Source organism: Phoenix dactylifera, unplaced genomic scaffold, assembly GCF_009389715.1.
Source record: "Phoenix dactylifera cultivar Barhee BC4 unplaced genomic scaffold, palm_55x_up_171113_PBpolish2nd_filt_p 001273F, whole genome shotgun sequence".
In the NCBI taxonomy this organism is placed as follows: Eukaryota; Viridiplantae; Streptophyta; class Magnoliopsida; order Arecales; family Arecaceae; genus Phoenix; species Phoenix dactylifera.
Window position 1 is genome coordinate 99,300 of NW_024068606.1, and position 9,136 is coordinate 108,435.

General features: G+C 37.3%; 1 long non-coding RNA gene across 1 annotated transcript; it reads left to right on the top strand.

Moving 5' to 3' along the window:
• The first annotated feature begins 506 nt into the window (after positions 1–506).
• On the top strand, positions 507–833 carry LOC120108327. The gene is made up of 2 exons (XR_005509721.1): positions 507–562; positions 669–833. It is a non-coding gene; the product is annotated as an uncharacterized LOC120108327 (long non-coding RNA).
• Positions 834–9,136: the final 8,303 nt, after the last annotated feature.

Below are 9,136 nucleotides of genomic sequence, written 5' to 3' on the forward strand. Positions count from 1 at the left end.
AGGTAGAGTTTTATAAGATGACCCACACTCACCGAGATGGCAGCTTTGTCCGGGACGAGTCGAGAGATATAGTTGTATGTATTCATTTTTTATTTGATCATAATTTTTTTATTAATTTTACTTCTTTTAAATTATTAATGTGACTGTTTATTTTTTTGAGAGAGATATAGGAAAGAGCTACAAATCTTATTTGAGAGCGCGTCGGAGAGTCATCATCATCCGACGCGGCCAGTCGCGTCGAGGGTCAGGTCTATGCAGAATTGATGGGCCCAGAACGTTATGGACGCGTGAGGGGTTACGGTATCGGAGTTACCCCCACTCAGCTGTCTGCAGTGAGCCGATATACCCAAGATGCCAGACAAGGTACTAGCACTGCAGAGGTTGTAGTTTGAAGACAGAGATGGCACAGATAAAGCAGTCATATGAGACAAGGATAGAGGAGATGAGGCAGAGTCATATGACTGATATGGCGGAGTTGAAGCAGAGCCAAGAGTTGAATATACAATCTTTGCAGGATCAGCTTAACCATATTTCATCTTTTTTGCAGAGATTTGCTCCTCCGGTACATAACTAAATATATTTGAATATTTTATATAATTATAATGTATTCTTGTATGAGCGTGATGACTTTCGTATTTTTAGTTTCTAAAGTATTTTTTTTCTTGTAGGTTGATGATACTTCATCTACTCGTAGAGATGATGATGTCGTCGATCCTTGATACATATCGTAGATTGTGTACTTAGAAATTTGAGATGTATATTTTTAGAATGTTTTTGAAGTACAATGTAATCAAATATTATAATATGAATGTAATCAAAGTTCTTGTTTGTGACGTGTATTTTGTTATATATGTGATTTAGTGTATTTGTTTTGTTAGAATTTAATGTGTACAGGGTATTAAAAATTACTTTTATAAATTTTTTTAAAAAAAAATTCATTTGCCGACGCTTTTAAGCGTCGGCAAAAGCGACCCGCACAACACTGGCAAAAAATGGCACGCTTTTAACGACGCTTTAAAGCGTCTGTGTAGTCCAAGAGTGCCGAGGTTGGTCCAAGTTTGCCGACGCTTAAAAGCGTCGGCTGAGTGCATAGTTAACGACGCTTAAAAAACGTCGGCATAGGCCACCTTCGCCGACGCTTTAAAGCGTCTGTGTAGTCCAACAGTGCTGAGGTTGGTCGAAGTTTGCCGACGCTTAAAAGCGTCGGCTAACGGCATAGTTAACGACGCTTAAAAACGTCGGCATAGGCCACCTTCGCCGACGCTTTAAAGCGTCGGCATAGACCGCCGACGCTTTCTTCATGCGTCAGCCTAAACCGGCCCCACGCCCACCTGCCCGACGTCGGAGCCACGCTTTGAGGAGCGTGGGTGAGAAATTCGCCGACGCTTAAAAGCGTCGGTATAGACGAAATATAGCGCCGGGAGATATCAATTATTTTGTAGTGTGCATTCGGTCTGAGCCTATGATGTGGAAGATTGGGCAGAGATGCTTCGAAAACTAGATCAATTGCACGTTGGATATCACGCATTGGAGAAAGTGCATCCGAAAGATCATCAGGGACTACATCATGAAACTCTTCTAAAAGGAAAACTACTATAGGGGAATGTTCAAGATTGGACGCCACATGGGTATCTTTAGCTACAAGTGCCAATTCAGGTGGCTAGCTCTAAATATCTGTCACTACCTCTTCGATAGTAGTGATGTGAAGTGGCTTGGTTGTACTTAGATCAATAGTCTCCCTTTGGAAATTATTTTGGACAAAGTCTAATTCTGTAGGTTTGTCTTCAAAGTCTTCTTCATAGTCTTCTATATTTGGTTCATAGACTTCTTCGACATATTCGACCTCTTGGCTTCTAACTTTTGGTTCAGTAATCAGGTAGGTTCTAATGGAACATTGGGATGCTATGTGGTCGAATTGTTGACACCTTGAGCATTGGGTTTGGTGCCCAAGAAAATGGGGAAGGATTACAGGTGGTGCAACCAAACCGATTTTAGGTTGGGCTGCAATAGGGGTTAGCGGCGCAGGGGTCCTAGAATGAGCTCATAGATCTCTTGTTTGAATTCCTTGTATCCAGCCTGCATGGCAATGATCTGTTCTAGGAGAGACCTCAAAATGTCGGAATTCATGGTAGCTACAGGGGTTTTAGGTTGATTGAGATAGTGCTCCATATCACTACAGGTTGGCTTGCAATGATGACACTGGGTGATGATGTGAAATACAGTGTCACTAATGAAACCCTTATAAGTATAATGCAGGACCAGATTTGATGCAGGACAACCTACTAATGCAATCTATTATGATTTCAGAGATCAGCAAGTCTTCACAAGAATAACTTAAAGTTTAAATGTTGCTGATTTTTACTTCGGTTATTCAGAATTAAGGATTAAGATTATTCAATTTAAGAAATTAGATTGCAATCAAGTAGTTCAGTTGTTCTGATCCTAAAGTAATTTGAACGAATAATGTTGAAAAACATCCTGTTGCTAGAATGTGCTAATTTAATATCAAGATTTAATGGGTAATAGGACGGGTTCGGAAGTAAAAGGTTTAATGTTCTGAATTTTGACAGCAATATAAGTTTTCAACTACGGGGAAAGAGGAGAAGAAGGAAGAACAAAAGAGGAAGAAGGAAGAAGAGGTTATAGGGACGCAGGAAGAAGAGAAGGAAAGGAGGAGGAAGAAGAAGAATAAGATGTGGGAAAAAGAAAGTTTTTAATCATTCATTAAAATCCTAATCATGAAAATAGTCCCCTATATATAAGGCCAAATAAACACAATTAACATAAAACCCCCTTATACAAAAATAACTCCTAATAAGCCCACAAATAACACAAATAAGCCCTAAAATGCAAACAAGCCCAGAAATAAAAATAAAATAAATATGTAAATAAACGAGTCTGACTCAATCCGGGGGCTCAGGATCATCTGGATGAAGGGCTCTGATGTCCCCATCAAAAAGTATTTGATGAATGATGATATTTCCATCTAAGTTTTAAAGGAGATAGATGAGATTAAGGTGGATATGGGGAAAGGGAAGGAAAGGCATTCTTGGAAGTGAAATGGGGAAATGTAACCCCAATTTTTTTCTCTCTATTGGAAAATAGAAAAAATAGAGACCTCACACGTATAACTCAGAAATTTTTAGAATCTAATACAGGTTGTTTGCAGTGGATATAGCAAGTCTAGAGAAAATATTATTTTAGCATGACAAATTGTTGGTTCACTATGACATGAAAATAAAGTTTTTGTTTGCAGACTCTATGCCACATAGAAAGTGATAGAATTACCATTATAAAGTGTCATTCGTATTCTGATAAACCTATAGACTAGCCCATTGGGTCACCTTTCCAACCTGAATCTTGAAGCCTCACTAACAAAATTATTAATTTAAAGTTTAGACATCATTTTTGTTATGTAGGATGGCCAATCTACTTTTTTTTTTGTTGTCTTGAAGCACGGTTCACAAGATTATTTTCATTTCGCCACTTAAGTATACAATTTTATTGAAAATATAAAATGATCCAAACAATTTAAAATCTTTTTTTTCTTTTTAGCATGTGAGATGGTGCTTTGTTTTATAAGCTAATATTTTTGTGCGAGACCATTTGGTTAGGGTATAGAGCTAGATGGCAAATTTGGCTTACAATTATTGCAACACACTTATAGCATCAAGCAATTTTCAAAAGTTTTCATACAGTTCATTCAGGGATGTAGTTGGTAAAGCCATTAGGATTTGGTTCCCAATGACATAGGTCAGAGTCCTGATCCCCCACCCAATTTTGGACAGGCTTTTCCTTACTTGATTTCTCAAATAAATAAATAAATAAATTATGGTCAAATAAATAAACTATTTATGGTTAGTTTGGTACTTGTTTTCTTCAATTGATGACGAATTTTGAGAAGTCTATAATTATCTGCATCATGGATAGGAGAAGATAAATATTCAACAAACCTATAACTTAATTTTTGATACTAAAGGGATCATAAACTTGCTGAAATATAAATCCTTAATGACAAAAACCTGCATAAAAGTTAAATTGAAGAATAAATACATGGTTTTGATATTAACAAGTGGTTGACTTAAAGGTAAACTACAAGTTAATATCTTACGACCTGCAAATATATGGTAAAAGATAAAAGAAGAAAATTTTTACTTTGTGAAGTATCTTGTAAAAGTTCAAACATTGATGAGACTAATAATATGACTCGCCAATACATGAAAGACTTTTATAATATAAAATGAGAACTTGAATTATAATGCAGATTATAATTAGAGATTCTATTCAAGTATATACTAGGGGATGACAATGATTTGGTGGATTTCTTAGCATGTTCAAGCTTTTTTTTTTCACAACAAAATTTTTAACCGTTGCTATGTTCATAGATTACAAATGCAAATATAGTTTCTTGATGTACCATTTGCTAAAATTTGTGATCTACATTTGCAATTACTATTTAATGTTTATAGAGTTCCTATGCTGGTCAATGGGTATCACATAAAGAAAAGAGAGGGAAATGTAGAATTAAATAGTCACAATCACAATAATGGAACTCTTACCTATATGAGAATCAATTGTTAATTTTCTTTCAAATAGAGTTCAAGTTTGCTAAATGGCACCCCTCTCCTAGTGCTTATGCCATTTGGAGATGTTTTAAGTTTAAGACGAAAAGTAATATATAAATATGCAAAAAGATTTTTTTTCATAAAATTAATATTAACATTGATAAGCACAATATCGACAAGCAATAATTGAATGGTATACAAAGAATTTCAGATGAAAATTTATTTCCACAAAATTTATATGTAGGAACTTGTCATTTAATTTTAGTAGAGTTGAATTACTTACCCTTCTTCTTATGCATTTATTTATTTTATGATACTAAGGTAAAAAGAAACCAAAAGGATTTATTCCATAATAGTTTTTAGAGTAAATTACAAAAAAAATTCTGAGATTAGTATATTGACACCCAATAGTAAGAAAAACCTATGCTTACCTTTTTGAAGTTTATTTTTATCCAATACTTTAGCCCATAGCTTAATCAAACATTAGTCAAACCGCTAACTTTTAATGGGACCCAAGTGCCACGTTAGAAAATTTTTAAAATGACCAAAATAACCTTACAAAAACTTTCTAAGGTTTATATTTATTACACTTATATCCAACATTTTGTAAAATCTCTAGTTATAGCCAGTTAAATTGATATTGTTAGTAAAATCATTTATCTATTGTAAAAAGTCAAAATTACGCCTATAAGAAAATAAGGCTCATTTTTAACTTTTTTAATTCTCCGATCTCTTCAATCTTTCATCCTTAAGAGTTTTCTTCTCTTTGAGATTAAGTGGCTAGAATTTCTTTCTCACTTCGCCATCCTACTATGAGTGTCTCTTTCCAATGAGTGACCTATAACAAGCTTCCTTTCCAACCGACATTCGACAATAAGCATCCTTAATTTCCGACCAGCATTCCGCAACGAGCGTCTTTTCAGATCAGGTTTTGTTTTCACTTTCTAGCCAATCTATCACAGAGATTAGAGATGTTGATGTATCGTTTGTTGATATGAGTTCTACTTGTCCAATACCGTAGACATGATTTCTTAACATTGTTACTATGGATGACGATTCTTATAATTGTATATAGAATTATGATAGCTCTGGTAGCCTATCATCAAAAGAATCCAAATTAGTACATGCATGAGAACTCTTCTTTTTAGAGGGTGCAACAGTTGCAGTTCCATAGTTTGGCTTGGATCATGAATAGACTGACTTAAGTGACAAAACTCTTGATACTAGTTTTTTGTCTCAAAAAATTTTAGATGCATCCATTTTTCTGAGAGATTTAAATGGCATTTGTTTTGGCACATACCTCTTTTTTGATAATTCATCAAGATCAAGCTCCATACCCATAGCATCTCATGGTTATTCTCTTTCTTGGGTGAATGTTATATCACTTAAGGCTAGTTTGTCTAAATTTTTTTTGATGTGTAATTTAAACCTCATTTAACTTAACAATTTGGCTAATATTTTGTTATGGGTGAAAGTGTTAGATAAAAATAAATCTCTGGAGGATAAGCATAGGTTTTTCAAACTATTAGATGTAAGTATATCTTATCTCTAATCTTAGAAAATTTTTTGTAATTTACTCATCACTCAGAAGCAATTTTGACTTTTCACATAAGGTAAATAGATTCACTAACACTATTAATTTAATTTGGTGTAAGGATAGGTTTTACAAACAATTGGTTGTACGTGTAATAAATATAAACCTCAAAGGAATTTTTGTAATTTACTCTACTTTTTAATTTGATATATCATAGATTGAAAAGTTGACAAGTTGACTTTTAGGTATAATATTTTACTAGGCTCCTTTAAAAAATATATCTTTACTAGAGACATGCATTTCCAAAGTATTAGTTGTAGCTTTTTATTTGGTAGAAATTGCCAACAGATATAATAAGGCAGCTTTCTCTAATACACAAAAAAGAAAAAAATAAAATCATCCTGATAGATCATTTGAATCTATTCTCTAATGAAATATAAAAGACACTTTGCCAATAAGCTAAATTAGAACTTGAAAGCTTCAAATGTAACCTATAGCTTAAACTATGGTTGTCTCGATGCTAATTATGTAGTGCTCCAATCTTGATAAAAATATGCATGTATGTAACTATCTAAACTAGGATAATAATTTTGCTGTTTGTTTTAAAATATTTATTGATTGATTATGTAAAATTTTATGAATTTTATGTATAAATGCATATGGCTACAAGTAAAGATATTAGATACGAAAACCCACCAATTGTATCATAAAGGTAATTTTGACGCATCAATTAGAAGAAAGCAGGTGCAAGCTTATAAAGCAAATCGATCCATGTTAGTCCTAAGATATTACCTTAATCCCTTAATCACAGTGCCTTAAGCAGAGCTTCATGATGCTTGGGAGGGCCTCATAACATCCTCTTACATTTACAAGTTTGATAATATTTAGGTCGAGGGTGATTTTGCCATAGTTATTGCTTATATTAGCAAAGTACCGACCCCACTCTTAATCTTCTTCTTCCAAATATCCACTTGATGGTTGAAACCTAGTTATCCATTTGCTCTTCACATAATTATAGGATGGAGAACCAGCCAATCAACTAGTTTAGCATCGTATAAATTGTTGTCGGCGCCCCGCACCGGAACCCACTCACACCAGCGCCGCCACCGACGTCGGACAAGCAAGAGAGATACAAACGGATAAGCACTCTCTCGCTCCCTCGACTCCGGACTCAAGGATCACCTCTTCGCTCCGCCTACGAAGGGCAAAAGATTACCCCGTGGTATCAGTAGGATAAAACACTTGAGCACCGCAACGGATTATCAAAGATCAAAGGAAGAAGAAGGAAGAAAATAGCAAAGCAAACACAAAAATGTAACGAGGTTCGGCTACAAATAGCCTACGTCCTCCACCGCTCCAAATCTCAATAAGGATGAACTGATTACAGAGATAGCACACACCCGAACGATCACAAGCGATCGATCTACAAGAGATTCACACAGAATTTCCTTTGCACAAGAAGTAGGATCCCAATCCTCTTCTTCTCTAGAACCCTAGCCTCACAAACAAGAGTCTCTCTCAAATATACGGCCAATAACCCTTACCCTAGGGCTCTCATGAGTCCTATATATAGTCTCAAGACCTTCAGATGATCATAGCCGTCGAAACGCCACCAAAAACACCAAAAGAAAATCGTCCGTACGATTTTTCGCGAGCCCGAGTCGACTCGGCTGAAGTCCGAGTCGACTCTGGCACGTCTGAACAACTTCCAGTTTAACTGGCACGATCTCGAGTCGACTCCACTGTATCTCGAGTCGACTCGACGATGCTCCGAGTCGACTCGACTGTAGTTCGAGTCGACTCTGACAGTCCAGACAGAAACATGGTTTTTGCGGCTTTCTCCTCTCGGGTCGACTCGACAGACCTCGAGTCGACTCGACTGTTCCCGAGTCGACTCAACTGAAGCTCGAGTCGACTCCGACAGTCCGCCAGACAGAAAACTATGCAGAATTGATTTTCCTTCAATTCTCTTCATCACCAAAGGTCTCCACATACCCCAACAATCTCCCACTTGGAGACCTTGGGTATATCCTCTTGTTACTTGGCTCTCCTCTGTGCTCCCACTGAAACTAAATCATCCTAGTAAAATAGGTACGATGCCTCCTCAACGTCTTCAAGCATGAAGACCAGCAGAAGCTGAACAACTCCTCTGCTTCTCCACCGTGACGACCTTCGTCAACATATCTGCAGGATGCTGACTTGTATGAATCTTCTCCAACTTGACGAGTCCCTGCTCGAGCAATGACCTCACGAAGTGGTACCGTATGTCAATATGCTTCGTCCTTGAATGGAAAGCTGAATTCTTTGCCAGATGAATTGCACTTTGACTATCTGAATATAACATGCAATCCTTCTGTTCCTTCCCAAGCTCCTTCATCAAGCCTTGAAGCCATATTAGTTCCTTGCACGCCTCTGTGGCTGCCACATACTCCGCCTCCGTAGTCGACAATGCAACAACTGGTTGCAACCTGGAAATCCAACTAACGGCTCCACTGCCCAAGGTGAACAAGTACCCTGTCGTGCTTCTCCTGCCGTCCAAGTCCCCTGCCATGTCTGAGTCCACATAGCCCTGTAACCGGATCTCAGAACCTCCATAGCACAATGACATGTGCTCAGTGCCTTTCAGATACCTCAGTATCCATTTGACTGCGCGCCAATGCTCCAAGCCTGGGCAGCTCATGAAGCGACTCACAACTCCCACTGCTTGAGCAATGTCTGGTCTCGTACACACCATAGCGTACATCAAGCTCCCCACTGCCGATGCATACGGAATTTTTGACATATTGAGCTCCTCCACCCGCGTCTTCGGACTTTGCCCTTTTGAGAGCTTAAAATGGGCACCCAGCGGTGTGCCAACAGGTTTGGCACCCTCCATGCAGAATCTCCTGAGTACTCGGCTGATGTACTCCGCCTGAGATAGTCTGAGGATATGTTTAGACCTATCTCTACTGATCCGCATCCCAAGGATCTGTTTTGCTGCTCCTAGATCCTTCATTGCAAATTTTCTTGACAGCTTCAGCTTCAATTTTGCAATCTC